The following is a 15652-nucleotide window of genomic DNA, read 5'->3' on the forward strand; positions in this document are numbered from 1 at the left end:
TCCACGATTCATAGCAAAACTGTAAGGATTTTTTTTATCATGTGTCACTTCAAAATTGCTGCTCGAAATTTAATTTACAGGATTGAAACCGAATAGGTTGGATGTCACAAACTGTGCGAAGTGGAGTCCAAAAATGGTGAATGGTCAGCATAAAAGAGCAAAGAGTGCATAGCGCACCATAATTTTTGGAGCGCTATAGACACGGTGGAGATTATGTGTTTTCCCACACTGTAACAGAAGATGAGACGTGGATATCGTACGCCAACGCAGAATCAAAACAACAGTCAATAATGGCGCATTTCAGGTTCACCCAAACCAGAAAAGTTTAAGGAATCTCCGTTCTAAAATCGAAAAATGATGGCTCACCGTTTTTTGAATGGCTTGCCGTTTTTTGGGACGAAAAGGACGTGCTTTTGATTGATTTCATGTACCGTGGGTCAACAATTACAGCTGTAGAATACAAACCAAACTGAGACGTGCGATCCAAAATAGACGCCACATGGGAACTGTCGTCTGGCATAATCCTTCACGTCAACGCGCGCACTCACACCGCTGCCAAAACCAAGGAGAAGATTCAAGATTTTCGTTGGGAACTTTTTGAGCACCCTCCATACAGTTCCGACCTTGCAACAAGCGACCATTTCCTCATTTTGCATTTGAAAAAGTGGCTGGGTGGACAACGATTTCAAAACGGCGATGAACTCAAAAGTGGCATTACCAGCAGGTTCAACTGTCATGCGGCCGACTTCTATGCAGCGGGGCTGAAGAACCTGGTGCAGCGTCACAGAAAGTGTGTAGATATCACGGGCGATTACGAAAGTAGATATGCAATAAAACATTGCTGTCACTGAACTGCCCGTTGTGTTGGAATGCCCCTCGGATGTCGCGAAAATACCAAGACGATAAAATTACCAACACTCATTCGTCTCACGTACTGTTCGCAACACTGAATGGAAGGGTCGTGACGGGGGGAGGGGGGGAGAGATTGACAATGGTACGTAAAGTACCCTCCGCCACACATTGTAAAGTTACTTGCGCAGTATAGATGTGTTCTTTGTCGCCATCTAGCTGAAGTCGTCAGCTTCTCCTTCCAAGGTCAGTGGCCAGATTGCGCGGCAGAGCGCCCACGTATGTGTAATATTCATTGTCCCGTCAACCCACCGAGTACCCACACGTCACGGTTGGAAACGAACGTGATCTTGCCAAGGAAACCTCACTGTGAGCTGCTCGGAATTCTCTGTCAGCGACGCGTCTGTGTTACAAGCCAAATGTTGGTTATACAGGGTGTTACAAAAAGGTACGCCCAAACTTACAGGAAACATTCCTCGCACACAAAGAAAGAAAATACGTTATGTGGACATGTGTCCGGAAACACTTACTTTCCATGTTAAGAGCTCATTTTATTACTTCTCTTCAAATCACATTAATCATGGAATGGAAACACACAGCAACAGAACGTACTTCAAACACTTTGTTACAAGAAATGTTCAAAATGTCCTCCGTTAGCGAGGATATATGCATCCACCCTCTGTCGCATGGAATGCCTGATGCGCTGATGTAGCCCTGAAGAATGGCGTATTGCATCACAGCCGTCCACAATGCGAGCACGAAGAGTCTCTACATTTGGTACCGGGGTTGCGTGGACAAGAGCTTTCAAATGCCCCCATAAATGAAAATCAAGAGGGTTGAGGTCAGGAGAGCGTGGAGGCCACGGAATTGGTCCGCCTCTACCAATCCATCGGTCACCGAATCTGTTGTTGAAAAGCGTACGAACAGTTAGACTGAAATGTGCAGGAGCTCCATTGTGCACTAACCACATGTTGAGTCGTACTTGTAAAGGCACATGTTCTAGCAGCACAGGTAGAGTATCCCGTATGAAATCATGATAACGTGCTCCATTGAGCGTAGGTGGAAGAACATGGGGCCCAATCAAGACATCACCAACAATGCCTGCCCAAACGTTCACAGAAAATCTGTGTTGATGACGTGATTGCACAACTGCGTGCGGATTCTCGTCAGCCCACACATGTTGATAGCGAAAATTTACAATTTGATCACGTTGGAATGAAGCCTCGTCCGTAAAGAGAACATTTGCACAGAAATGAGGATTGACACATTGTTGGATGAACCATTCGCAGAAGTGTACCCGTGGAGGACAGTCAGCTGCTGACAGTGCCTGCACACGCTGTACATGGTACGGAAACAACTGGTTCTCCCGTAGCACTCTCCATAGAGTGACGTGGTCAACGTTACCTTGTACAGCAGCAACTTCTCTGACGCTGACATTAGGGTTATCATCAACTGCACGAAGAATTGCCTCGTCCATTGCAGGTGTCCTCGTCGTTCTAGATCTTCCCCAGTCGCGAGTCATAGGCTGGAATGTTCCGTGCTCCCTAAGACGCCGATCAATTGCTTCAAACGTCTTCCTGTCTGGACACCTTCGTTCTGTAAATCTGTCTCGACACAAACGTACCGCGTCACGGCTATTGCCCAATTGGGCCAACTGGCGGTGAATCGAGGAAGTACAGTACGTATTGACGAAACTAAAATGAGCTTTAAAATGGAAATTAAGCGTTTCCGGACACATGTCCACGTAACATCTTTTCTCTATTTGTGTGTGAGGGATGTTTACTGAAAGTTTGGGCGTACCTTTTTGTAACACCCTGTAGACGTGATTAGCTTATATCGTGATGGATTACAGGACTATTCAGTTGACTTTGGAATTGCCGCTTAAGAAACGTCCGCATCTACGCGCTTTACTTCCCTTATACACGGAGGCGCCAAAGAAACTGGTATAGGCATGGGTGTTCAAATACAGAGAATAAAGCTCTGCGCTCAGCAACGCCTATATACGACAATAAGAGTCTGGCGCACTTGTTAGATCGGTCACTGCTGCTAGAATGGCACTATATAAAGATTTAACTGAGTTTGAACGTGGCGTTACAGTCGGCGCACGAGGGATGGGACACAGCATCTCCTAGGTAGCAATGAACGAGATTTTCCCGTATGACCATTTCACGAGTGTACCGTAAATATCAGGAATCGGATACAACATCAAATCCGCGACATCGCTGCGGCCGGAAAAAGATCCTGCAAAAACAGGACCAACGACGACTGAAGAAAATCGTTCAACGTGACCGAATTGTAACCCTTCCGCAAATTGCTGCAGATTTCAATGTTTGGACATCAACAAGGGTCAGCATACGAACCATTCTACGAAACATCGGATATGGGCTTCGGAGCCAAAGGCGCACTCGTGTACCCTTGATGATTGCACAACAGAAAGCTTTACGCGTCGCCTGGGTTCGTCAACATCGACTATGGATTATTGATGACTGGACTGTTGCCTGGTCGGACGAGTCCATGGACCCTGCATGTCAGCAGGGGACTGTTCAAGCTGATAGAGGCTCTGTAATGATGTGGGGAGTCTGCAGTTGGAGTGATATGGACCCCTGATACGTCTAGACACTGGTCTGACAAATGACACGTATGTAAGCATCCTGTCTGATCACCTGCATCAATTGATGTCCATTGTGCATTCCGACGGACTTGGGCAATTCCAGCAGGATAATGCGACACCCCATACATCCAGAATTGCTACAGAGTGGCTCCAGGAACACTCTTCTGGGAAAGAATTAGCACTGGCTACCAAACTCCTCAGACATGAACATTATTGAGCGTATCTGGTCTGTGATGCCTTGCACCGAGCTATTCAGAAGATAAGACCCTCCCACCCCCCCCCCCCCCTCCCGTCGTACTCTTACGGGTTTATGGACAGCCCTGCAGGATTCATGGTGTCAGTTCCCTCCAGCACTACTTCAGACATTAGTCGAGTCCATGTCACGTCGTGTTGAGGCAGTTCTGCGTGCTTGCGGGGGCCCTACACGATATTAGGCAGGTGCGCCAGTTTGTTTGGTTCTTAAATGTATACTGGTAACATTAGAGCTCCTTGTACGCTTCATTGGGGCCATTCAGTGTTACTTTCGTGTCTGTGGAACATTTGCCAACCAATGTAATATACTAAGTTGTATTAGTCAAATGTTCGTCCAAACTGTCAAATATTAGGGAAGATATTCCTTATGATCGTGTCTTGGTTATAGGCAACGGCCTTGTCGCAGTGGATACACCGGTTCCCGTGAGATCACCGAAGTTAAGCGCTGTTGGACGTGGCCGGCACTTGGATGGGTGACCATCCAGCCGCCATGCGCTGTTGCCATTTTCGGGGTGCACTCAGCCTCGTGATGCCAATTGAGGATCTACTCGACCGAATAGTAGCGGCTTCGGTCAAGAATACCATCATAACGACCGGGAGAGCGGTGTGCTGACCCCACGCCCCTCCTATCCGCATCCTCCTCGGAGGATGACACGGCGGTCTGATGGTCCCAGTAGGCCACTCGTAGCCTGACGACGGAGCGCTTTTTTTTCCTTGGTTTTAGTGCTCGACGATGTGGTACGGCGTCTAATGCCTTACGCAATCTGCCTGTTCAACTGCATCTATTGTTTGCAAGAATCGGGAAAAAGGGTATTTTACTTGCCAATAGGCAGGTCTGCTCATTTCAGTTGCGAATGGTATCTCGTGTCCACTAAATGTGAGAAACAAGGACAACGCCACGGCTACATCCTTCTTTCTTTGGGTCCAGCGGACGCTGCCTCTCTTCTGTCCCCCCGCCTTCCCCTGTTCAACATGCCAGCCACGGCCGTGTCTCTCTCTATGCACAGGCCTTCTTGACGCCTGCATCCGCCTGCACATACAAGGCTACGCAGACGCGGAACGTGCTGTGCTGTGCTGTGCTGCGCTGGGCTTCCGTTACGGACTGACCGTTACTGCTCTAGCGCGGCGTACTGTACAGTATTGTGCCGTCCGTTACTTCTATCACTGTCTGACGGCCCACAACGGATGCCGAAGCGTGTCCGCGATATAAATGCCCTGCGCCGCTGCTCGCTGCCCTCTGCTAGACGGCGTTACCATCAACCCAACACAGTGTCTTGAGTACACAACGAAACGTGATACTTTAATCGAGCCGACTCAGACAAACTGAGGTGTAACTCTACTAGTTAGTCATCTCACAGCAAAATCTGCCTCCATAGCTGAGGTGACCAAAGACCCCGTACAAGTATAGCCCTTATCAGGGGTAGTGAAGTATATGGTTTGAATCCTGGCAATGGAAGGAATTCTTATTGCCAGTATTTGATAGGCAAGGGGAGAGGAGGTCGCATGCACTGATCACCAGATTTATGGTCATGCCCTGCACTGAATTCTAATAAACCTGTGTGCATTGTCTCAGAGTAAAGGCAAGTGATACTATTCTGATCTCCCTATCGGATGCAGATGTCAGGCTCGGTGGTTCCTTTGATAATGTTTATATAACACTTAATTGTAGACAAACTCATCACAGTTTCTTGCACTGGACTTATGCTCTTGATACACAAAACTCACACTTAACGAAGAATAGGTACAAATTAGGAAGAGGAACGTCATCAAAGGGAAGTTATGAGGAACAACACTGATCTTCTCGCAATGTTAAAATTGTATTCATTTAGCACCAAAAAAATATTCAAATGTGTGTGAAATCTTATGGGACTTAACTGCTACGGTCATCAGTCCCTAAGCTTACACACTACTTAACCTAAATTATCCTAAGGACAAACACACAGTCCGCATCTCGTGGTCGTGCGGTAGCGTTCTCGCTTCCCACGCCCGGGTTCCCGGGTTCGATTCCCGGAGGGGTCAGGGATTTTCTCTGCCTCGTGATGGCTTGGTGTTGTGTGATGTCCTTAGGATAGTTAGGTTTAATTAGTTCTAAGATCCAGGGGACTGATGACCATATATGTTAAGTCCCATAGTGCTCAGAGCCATTTGAACCATTTGACAAACACACACACACTCATGCCCAAGGGAGGACTCAAACCACCGCCGGAGCCAGCCGCACAGTTCATAACTGCAGCGCCTAAGACCGCTCGGCTAATCCCCCGCGGCCATTTACCACAGCACTGCACAGTTTACTTCAACTCACTAACATGCTAATGAGATTGCAAAAGCGACGGAGTCCTAAAACAGCGTTTTATTAAACAAGCAACTGAGGAGAAGTCATATCAATAGCTTACGAAAAAAGCTTTTTGTCGGTACATAAATTAACGTCTTATTTCTTCACTTACGTTGCTGCAAACGCACGCCAATTCTCATTTCGACAGCTTCCGATGGCCTTAAAAATTACATTTCTCCACTGAGAAAGATCGGTGCTTACTTTGTATACCGCAGTAGATAAAAAGAGAACAGCGCGTTAACGACACGAAAAAAATACTTTTCTCTTTGAGTGCTACAATTTGCCAAATATTTGTTTATACATCTTGAACTCCTTATGTGATTAAGAAGGGTGCTGTATATAGTTCACAGTTGTTACACTGCGTGCGTGGGCAGAAGTGAATGCGCTCCACACAATCCATTTCCTTGAGACTGGAAATACATGAGATGCCCTTCCATGTTTAAAGAAAAATGCAACATGTTAGCTATATTTTAAACATAGTGAAGTATGACCTAACATGCAGCGTACATAAACACTTCGCGACTCCTATTTTTCATAGCAAATAGCTCGACTGGCTTGCGGAGTGTAATTTTATTTCGAAATATTACAAAAGTTCAACATCAAGCTGATGAATGAAGCTTCAATATCCGAAACCAAATTTGCAGAATAGTTTCTTCAAAATCGTTTCGCGCGGGACTTCTGCTCGACGTAACGCAGCATCTACAGGGTGTTTCAAAAATGACCGGTATATTTGAAACGGCAATAAAAACTAAACGGACAGCGATAGAAATACACCGTTTGTTGCAATATGCTTGGAACAACAGTACATTTTCAGGCGGACAAACTTTCGAAATTACAGTAGTTACAATTTTCAACAACAGATGGCGCTGCAAGTGATGTGAAAGATATAAAAGACAACGCAGTCTGGGGGTGCGCCATTCTGTACGTCGTCTTTCTGCTGTAAGCGTGTGCTGTTCACAACGTGTAAGTGTGCTGTGGACAACATGGTTTATTCCTTAGAACAGAGGATTTTTCTGCTGTTGGAATTCCACCGCCTAGAACACAGTGTTGTTGCAACAAGACGAAGTTTTCAACGGAGGTTTAATGTAACCAAAGGACCGAAAAGCGATACAATAAAGGATCTGTTTGAAAAATTTCAACGGACTGGGAACGCGACGGATGAACGTGCTGGAAAGGTAGAGCGACCGCGTACGGCAACCACAGAGGGCAACGTGCACCTAGTGCAGCAGGTGATCCAACAGCGGCCTCGGGTTTCCGTTCGCCGTGTTGCAGCTGCGGTCCAAATGACGCCAACGTCCACGTATCGTCTCATGCGCCAGAGTTTACACCTCTATCCATACAAAATTCAAACGCGGCAACCCGTCAGCGCCGCTACCATTGCTGCACGAGAACATTCGCTAACGATATAGTGCACAGGATTGATGATGGCGATATGCATGTGGGCAGCATTTGGTTTACTGACGAAGCTTATTTTTACCTGGACGGCTTCGTCAATAAACAAAACTGGCGCATATGGGGAACCGAAAAGCCCCATGTTGCAGTCCCATCGTCCCTGCATCCTCAAAAAGTACTGGTCTGGGCCGCCATTTCTTCCAAAGGAATCATTGGCCCATGTTTCAGATCCGAAACGATTACTGCATCACGCTATCTGGACATTCTTCGTGAATTTGAGGCGGTACAAACTGCCTTAGACGACACTGCGAACACCTCGTGGTTTATGCAAGATGGTGCCCGGCCACATCGCACGGCCGACGTCTTTAATTTCCTGAATGAATATTTCGATGATCGTGTGATTGCTTTGGGCTATCCGAAACATACAGGAGACGGCCTGGATTGGCCTCCCTATTCGCCAGACATGAACCCCTGTGACTTCTTTCTGTGGGGACACTTGAAAGACCAGATGTACCGCCAGACTCCAGAAACAATTGAACAGCTGAAGCAGTACATCTCATCTGCATGTGAAGCCATTCCGCCAGACACGTTGTCAAAGGTTTCGGGTAATTTCATTCAGAGACTACGCCATATTATTGCTACGCATGGTGGATATGTGGAAAATATCGTACTATAGAGTTTCCCAGACCGCAGCGCCATCTGTTGTTGACAATTGTAACTACTGTAATTTCGAAAGTTTGTCTGCCTGAAAATGTACTGTTGTCCCAAGCATATTGCAACGAACGGTGTATTTCTATCGCTGCTCGTTTAGTTTGTATTGCCGTTTCAAATATACCGGTCATTTTTGAAACAGCCTGTATATTATGGTAATGCCCCAAGCCACGTGGACTTAAATAAAATGGAGTCACTTTAGCTTTTACTCCTCATCCGTAACGCAGTGATACGAAGGCAATTTTTTGATATTGCTAGGAAACCTATGCATTACAGATATGACGTTTCCGCATGATACAGTGACATGAAAGGGAACAAACAACAGGTGAAATTCACTAGGACTTCACCGGCAGAGGACTATGGTTCTTGCGCTGCTACAGTGTTAAGTATTAATTTCGGGTTATCAGTTTATATCAAGAGGTGAGAGGGGAGTGTATAAGTGAAAGAGGCAAGTCGCTGTGCCCTTTTTAACGGCAGAGCCTAACAGCTGACCAGATGGTACGTTGGGCCGCCTCCGCTTCTGCCCCGCTGCGTGCCAGAGTCGTCGTCCTGCTGGCCGCTGCTCCCAGTTGTACACTTTCTGTCGCCACGGCCCCACTGGTCTATATTGAGCTCTGCTGCGGCGCAGGCCCTGGGTTTGATTCCGGAGGAGGCGGGGGAGGGGGGGATGGGGGCTTACAGTTCTTTACTGACTAATGCATCTGTGCGTCTTGCAACCAGTGGTCAGGAGCCTGTGCTTGCTCCGTACGTAAGTAGAGGCACGTGTATACGTGCACGCCCCTTTGTCCACATGCGCGCTTGAGAGATTCCATTCATACCTAGAACGAAGATTTTAAAGTCCTTCGCTTTATATTATTAATGCTTGGTTTTTTTCTTCGTTTGAAGAGCTCGCAGTGTGGGACATTGGGAAGGGTCTGAAACGTCTGGACATATTATTGTTGCTCTGATGAATTCGATACGCTGGCTAACCCGGACGTGCTGGGGGTATGTGCGACAAATTGAATCTTTTTGCAATGAGACGTGATAAAACACAGCACCAAACGGTGAGAACCACGGACAGGTCACGACTGTTGCACGTCTGTCCCCGTCTGGAATAGGAATAATACACCTGCGCTCCATGGCCCGTCCGCACAAGTCACAGTCATCCGTCACTTTGCACCGCTGCATGCGTCTTCTTGCACCTAGAACGCGCATAAAGCTGCGCAAATGTAAACGTACCTTTACTCCTCTCGCGCACGTGCGCAAATATTAGATACGTATTACTTGTCACAGATGCATACGATTTTAACAACAATAATAAAATATAAACGTCTTATGTTTCCTCGATTTGTTTCTCCTATGGACCACATAAGTAACTACTTCCGACTAAATTTTCTGTTTTCCAATAATTTTTCTCTCGATTAGAGGACTTCTGTTTACCAGTTTCTGACCACTTTGCTCCACTTTTCCTTTTTGGTTTTCTCTGGAGGTGGGAATCTAAAACCTTATTTGGAACCGTATCTCGGCTCAGAACTGCATGTTCTGCAACTTTGATTTCTTTCAGGTCATGTCCGATTTCTTGGAGCCTTTTCCCGATTGAAACGTTCAAAAATCATCTTACCTATCCGGTTTTCATTCAGCCGAACCAGATGACCGTAAATAATCATTCTAAGCCGCCTCCGCATTAGATTTAATTGTTCAGTTTTCACGTACAGATCCATATTATTTCTGTGCCTGTACTCGCCGCTGTGTATTATTGGCCCCAGCATTCGACTCATGTAAACATCCTGATTTTATTACTGTAAAATAATGTTTTAACTTTACTAGAGAGGAGATAGATCTTCTATTGTACACATAATTAAGCAATTTAAAGGCCATTTCCATCTTCACTGTCTTGAGTTTATAAGCCTCCCAGTCACGGACGTTCTTCCGTGTTACCTTACCATTAATGTATGCGTAATCTCTGTTGATGAAATTAGAACCATCTTTTATATTTGTCACATATTCTGTTTTTGCGTATATTTGAAGACCAATTTCTTCTGCAATTCTTACAACATGGTTGATTTTTCTTGTTGCCATTGTTATGTTTTCGGACAGTCCTGCAAGATTGTCGGAAAAGCTGAACACTGAATTCTAAAATACTTATTCATACAGGATGAAAAATCTGAGAAAGATATATGCAAACGAACGAATATATCGAGGTATGATTTTCGCCAAGTTACACTTGACAACATGGCGAATTTCCTGACGGCCGCAAGTAATTTTTACTAGTTATAGTTGCCGAATCATGATATCTACTTTGTCTTATTATAATGGAACTATATACTTTTTCCGTAGCATTTGTAAGAAGTTTCTAAGGGAACATCAGCGACATAACTTGTATGAGACTTGATCAAATAGTGTCAACATAACAGCTCAAATGGCTCTGAGTACTATGGGACTCAACTGCTGTGGTCATCAGTCCCCTAGAACTTAGAACTACTTAAACCTAACTAACCTAAGGACATCACACACATCCATGCCCGAGGCAGGATTCGAACCTGCGACCGTAGCAGTTGCACGGTTCCGGACTGCGCGCCTAGAACCGCGAGACCACCGCGGCCGGCAACATAACAGCTAAGCAAACTATTGTTCTGTTATTAGGATCCGGCCGGGGTGGCCGAGCGGTTCTAGGCGCTACAGTCTGGGGCCGCGCGACCGCTGCGGTCGCAGGTTCGAATCCTGACTCGGGCATGGGTGTGTGTGATGTCCTTAGGTTAGTTAGGTTTAAGTAGTTCTAAGTTCTAGGGGACTGATGACCTCTCAAGTTAAGTCCCATAGTGCTCAGAGCCATATGAACCATTTTTCCAGAATGAGATTTTCACTCTGCAGCGGAGTGTGCGCTGATATGAAACTTCCTGGCAGATTAAAACTGTGTGCCCGACTGTGTGAACCATTTTTGTTATCAGAAACAGAGTTTCCACAAACGCCTGCCCTATTATACCAAATGTCAGCAAACGTGTACCCCATGTACTATTCGTGTGTTTATTCTCAGGGCTGGCTTACCAAATGCTCAAAATGTTGACCTTGAGTACTGCTACACGGTATAAAATTACTCTGGAGAAACAGTACTGCACGTTGAACTTCGTAAGGAGTTAATGGCAGCAAAGGCCCTGTTATAAGGCATTTAACGCCTTCGGGAGTCGTCGGTGTTTCTTAATAGACATCTTATTTCATTCCCCCCCCCCCCCCCCCCTCCCACCGTTTTACGTGAACGGCAATAATTACTGTGATTCTTTAGGGTAATACTGCCGACTGAAAGCTCTGAGAGGTTCGATGTCATTAAATGGTTTAATGAAGAAGATAATGAAATTCGAAAACACGGATGAGCTTGGTGTGGCACCTGAAAGAGGAAGGCGTCCCTATACCGGAGGAAGTTATTCATGATGTTGATGTTGCAGTTGCTGTAAATGACGAAGGTGCACGTGCCCCGGGTAGGGTTAGCTGCGAGTGCTCGTGCTGTGGGAACAGAATTGTCCATCCCACGGACAACAGCAAACGCTGTTTATATTACACTGGTGGCTGTACAGGATCCAGACAGTGCACCAACTGAAACCCCAAGATCCGCAATGGTCCAATTTTGCCGTTCGGTTTCTGGCACGTATCGAAGATGATGACAGCGGGCCGAACAGTATTTGAGCATTAACGAGGCACATTTAACATTACAGGGTGCTGTAACTGACCAAGGTGCATGTGCCCCAGGTAGTGTCAGCTAGCAAATTTGTGCACAAAGACCCACTGCACTCGCCATACCTGACTGACTGGTGTGCATTCACAAGCACCTTTATTCTCTCTCCGATCTTCTTTGAAAAGAATACACCAAGATGACCTGTACTGTGTACCCCGTCTGCACGTTATAGAGACCTTTGGAAGAGCGCAACTGTGTGGAAATCACTGTTTCGTACAAGATGGGGCAACACCTGACGTCGGTTACACAGTGAAAGATTTGCTTAATGCAGCCCTCCACGAACGTGTTCTCTCGAGAGGTTTTCCAGATGGATGGCCTGCAATATCATCTGATCTGAATCCCTGTGACTTTTGGCTCCGGGGATATAAAAAAGAACGCGTTTACCAGAGATCCATCATCTACCTGACCCGAAGGCCAGTATACAGGAGCATGTTCAAATTCCACCGGAATTGCTGCGAGCAACCGTTGGTCACGTCGTTTTGCGCATGCAGCATCCCATCGACGTATCTGGTGCTCATACTGAACAAACCGTGTAAGCGGCGGGTAATAATAAAATCAACCTTTTGCCTTTCTCATTTGTTTGACCTCTTCCGCTCACGTCCCGCTCCTAATTACATATAGAAATATTTCTACACGTCCTTCTTTCATTCACAGCGCCAGATTTGCCTTTGACGGCCAAAACTGGAAATATATTTTTTTTTCAATCGTAAATCGGTTCCACATTAACATATACACCAAGTTTCGCTGCCATACGATGGACTTCTGTGAATAGCTGCACTTTAATTACAACACCTGGTACATAGCCAACGGGGCCTTCCTTAATACTTTCGCAAGCAGTCAACAATATTTAAAAATATTTTTACTGTCTATATTTGCTGTGAGAACTATTACACAAAGTGTGCCTTGAAGATGGATACTTGTAACACTGATCGATGAATGGGAGAGGCATGAGGCGAGGAGCACAGAGCAGGAAGTCTAAAAAAATAGGTAGCAGCACAATGTTCCGGTGGAGCACGATAAACAGCTGACTTGGGGCTCAAATAAAAAAAATAATGAACACTTAGGAAGTTACATTTTTGTTTTCCTCATACTGGAGAATAATGATAGTTTCTCATTACATGGTTTAAACAGTGTAACAGGCAAATGCCTACCTTCATAATCCACTCACTGCCCCAGTCGTTTTCTGAAATTCTCGTGCACTCTTTCAAGCATGACTTCTTGCAATTTCAACCTCAGTGTTGTTCTGTAGGTCTTCTAGGGTGCTGAGACGGTTGCAATACACCTTTGACTTCTGGTAACCCCAAAGAAAAGAAATCACATGGGGCTAAGTCCGGTGATCGTGCGGACCAGTTGAGGTCCCCAAACCGAGAAATACGCCTTCCAGGAAACGTTTGCCTCAAAAAATTCAGGGTAATGCTCGCTGTATATGCAGTGAAACCGTCATGTTGAAACCATGTAGTCTGTAAAAAGCCTCGACAGCCGTTTGTAAAAACTCTTACAGCATAGTTAAGTAACGATCCGAATTCGCGGTTACAGCAAGACGATTTTCCTGGAAAAAGTACAGGCCCGGCCAATGATACCTACTCGTGATATGGTGCACCCCATACTGACGTGATCTCAGTGCAGGGGTCTCTTGTGAATTTGCCTGGAGTTCGTGTTCTCCAGTACAGCTTATGCTGTTTGTTTACACACCCACTGAGGTTAAAATGTGCCTCAGCAGAAAAGAACACATGTGCGTCACAGGGTATGATTGCAAGCATGTCTTCACAAGATGTTCTTCGTGTTACATAATCCCGTACTGACAATTGCTGGACCACACACACTTTATACAGGTGAAAATTCAGTTCATTATGAAGAATCCGGTGGAGAGAGCCGAGAGCAAGTGCATGCTTCCGAGCTGAGCGTTTCAGAGATTGCAGTACTGCTACTCTAACTCGTTCGACATTTTCTGGTGTTGTACAGATGACACATCCCCTGTTGTTCTGAACGAATTTGCCCAATTTAAAATTGATTACCGTCCAGGAACACGTCCACTTGGGGGTACGGCAAACCGAAAACGAAAATCACGCTGCACTGCAGTGATCGAGTCGGAGTTCGAGAAATACACTTCACCACAAAATGAGCGCTCCTCAAGTGTCCACTGCATTGTCGCTACTAAACAGCAATTGAATACCAACTTCCCGTAGGTCACTATGAACCACACCCACTCTACAGTCTATTCGATCAACACTGCCGCCACAACGTGAATTCTAAACATACAATTCACCGCGCTCCACCCTGTATCTACAGAGAGGAAGATGAGGATTTAACGTCCCGTCGATGATGCAGTCGTTAGGGACGAAGCACAAACTTTGATTGGGGAAGGAACTTGGTTAGTTCTTTCGGAAGAACCATCCCGGCATTTGCGTGAAGCGTTTCAGGAAAACCACGGAAAAGCTTGATCTGGGCAACCGTTTGAATAACTGCCCTTCGCTGTATGTGGGACATCGACGCAGTTCGACGTCTTGCCCAAGAGTGGTGGTTAACGCGTGTTGGCCAGCTACATTACTGCACGTGCTAAGCGCCTGGGTATCTGCGTAATCTGTGTGGAGGCGTACAACTCTGCTGGGAGGCTGGGCGGGCGGGCAGATTGCGCTGACTGCCGCAGCTACTATCAGCCTGCCCCACCCCCTCCCCAGTCAGCGCAGTCAACTGCAGCCTGCAGCGACAGAAATAGAGGCGCCAGCAACAGCTGCAGCCGTACGTGCACGGAACTCCTAAACGGGTGTGGAAAAAAAAGAGAAAAAGAAAACGCGGAGGCGGGCATTACAACTCTCTGAGTTTCCTCCTCGTCCCCCTCCTCGCTACACCAAGTCAGAAAGGAGCTACTATTTCTTGAACTAAGGCAGCAACTAGCTAACTACACACACACTACCCGCAGAAATTACACAGGGTGATTCAGCGGCCCCTACTGATGTTATATGCATCTCGCAATGTCATATATGGCCTTCAAAAACCACGCGCGAGATTTTCATGTTCTCTCGCTCGCTATCCACACTACAGACAAAATTAACAGGAACTTTTCGCACGAAATTTAATGTAGTTATCCCTTAATCACAGTCGTGACTACTTCTCACGCAATTACAGTCGCGCTGTCCTGTGGACCGAGTTCAGAAGGCTGGAAAAATACGTAAAAAACACCAATCTAGCGCTACTTTTTGAATTTAGTACTAATATTTACTCTTCAATTATACGTAAATGGTAACATATGCACAAAATATTGTTTCGGTGCTGTGAAAAAGACCTATTCATATTGCACTCTACATTCTCATTGAAATTTACACTGATGGACAAATACCGAAATATCTAAGTGTAGTTCGTTACTTGAAACTTGGTTGTAGCAGGTTAATGTCGATCAAGTAGCATCAGTGTTAAATTCTGGCCACATTTCGCACCACCTTACATGCACTGCGGACACACCTTACAAGAGCATTCCAAAGTAATTCGGACCTTACACTTACGACACAAATAACTTGTCCTTCTCTTCTTTTTTGGTGGACAAATGCGACATGTCTTCCTTCCAGCCCTAGGTAGTTTGTCCTCCTTTTCCAGCTCTTCATAGAGATGTGCTTCACTTCCTAGAACTCGACCCATAAGAAATCTCAGTTCTCGTGGGACGCGTTTATTCATTATCCTTTCGCGCAGTGAAAGTTCGATCAGTTCTTTCGCTAGGGCTTTTATGAAGTTCATCCTGGTAAGCACAGTTTTTTCCTTGAATGACTGATGAGCAATATATCCATTGACAACACTCATGTCAAGA

At 45.9% G+C, this 15652-nt stretch overlaps 1 protein-coding gene and 1 pseudogene across 7 annotated transcripts in view; one reads left to right on the plus strand and one right to left on the minus strand.

The window, feature by feature from the left end:
- The window catches only part of LOC126335297 (CD109 antigen-like), a 460905-nt gene that overhangs the window by 129532 nt on the left and 315721 nt on the right, over positions 1-15652 (minus strand). The gene's annotated exons all lie outside the window — the stretch shown is intronic.
- LOC126337386 (5S ribosomal RNA) lies at positions 4100-4216 on the plus strand (annotated as a pseudogene).

This window comes from Schistocerca gregaria, chromosome 2 (assembly GCF_023897955.1).
Source record: "Schistocerca gregaria isolate iqSchGreg1 chromosome 2, iqSchGreg1.2, whole genome shotgun sequence".
In the NCBI taxonomy this organism is placed as follows: domain Eukaryota; kingdom Metazoa; phylum Arthropoda; class Insecta; order Orthoptera; family Acrididae; genus Schistocerca; species Schistocerca gregaria.